Genomic DNA, 1,608 nt, shown 5'->3' on the forward strand with positions numbered 1-1,608 from the left:
GGTCTTTTCTTCCTCTTCTGTCTTTGTAATGACCGTCTGCACTCTTCCTGGGTGATACATTTAACATCCTCCCACAGCTCATCTGGTCTTCGCTCATTAGTGTCCAAGGCCTCAAACCTGTTCCTGAGATGATTCTGAAATTCAGGTGGGATGAAATTAAAGTCATGATAGTTATCAGAATTCCCTGTAAACCAAGGTCCTTGGGCCAAATGCAACCTACTTCCTGGCTTTATTCAGCCCTCCAAAGAAGAGTTTTACTTTTTTTTAGTGGTTGGAAAAGTTTTCTCACTGTGAATGGCTTTAAAACTAGTTTTTATTATAGACTCAATCATATTTTCCCATACGTTAAACCTACAACTACAAGACAAAAACACCACTTTCAGTGAAGCAGACAATGTTAAAGTCATTTTTACCAACACTAACCTTTTTGCTCTGATGGCCTGGTAACAAGAAGCTGCACTGCAATTCAGATAACACACAGTTCAAGGCCAACTGCTTCGCGGAAGAAGGATGAGCAATCTCCTCCTGTATGATTAACTACTTTGGAAAACCATCCAGAGGGGCAGCTATGGGTCAGTTCTGACTCTACACTACACAACAAGAACCTCCTTTTTGCATCACAAACAATGTAGCTGCTTTATATACACTTCCAGAGCTGTCAAAATTACAACTAAAAAAAAAAACAAACAACAAAACCAAAACTCCATATCCACACAAACATGAAATGGGTATATTTTCTGAGTGCAAACTACTGTCTAATTATATGTCTTTTGTACTATCTTGGAACAGGTACAAGAAAAATTTTATATTTGAATGTCCAAATGAGAAGACAATTGAAGAATTTCCATTCCAGCTTCAGCTAGGAATGATTAATTTGTAATGTAATCACATAATAAAGGGCTATTAAATATCAAGAGAATTTTAAAAGACATGGTGATCCCCATCAATGAAGATGATACCCAGGCAAATAATGTGCCAGTTCTGCTCTAGTTACCTTCCTGTTCCCACAAGTCATTTGCGCTTACAACGTGCTGAGTCAGAATTGCCTGGAGGAAACCTAACAAAAGCAGTCACCAAGGGAGTCCAGAAATTGCCAGGAAATTTGGAGGATAGCTGCCTGGCCAGCTGACTGGAAGAGGTTCATATTGTTCCCATCCGCAGGAAAGGTGATCCAAAAGAATGTGGAAATTATCTAAAAATACCATTAAAATCACATGCAAGCAAAACATTACTGGAGATCATTTTAAAAATGACTAGAACAGTAGATAGACAGAGAATTGCTGGAAGTTCAAGCAGTATTTAGAAGAGGTTGTGGATCCAAGGATATCATTGCTGAGTTAAAATGGATCCCGGCTGAAAACAAATAATATCAGAAAAAAATGTCTATGCATATATTATTGACTATGCAAAAGCATTTCACTATGTGGATAGTAACAAATTATGGCTAACATTGAGAAGAATGGGAATCCTGAAACACTTTTTTTTTGTTTAATTTATTGTTAATTTCAATGAAATTTACAGAGACTTTGGGTTTCCATTCATTCATTGTTGCACTTTTCTCCCCTCCCAACCCTCCCCCTAGTACACTACCCTCTTGGAAAAGTAAAA

The sequence above is a fragment of the Elephantulus edwardii genome, unplaced genomic scaffold, assembly GCF_000299155.1.
Source record: "Elephantulus edwardii isolate Elephantulus edwardi_28Jun2011 unplaced genomic scaffold, EleEdw1.0 scaffold00093, whole genome shotgun sequence".
Classification (NCBI taxonomy): domain Eukaryota; kingdom Metazoa; phylum Chordata; class Mammalia; order Macroscelidea; family Macroscelididae; genus Elephantulus; species Elephantulus edwardii.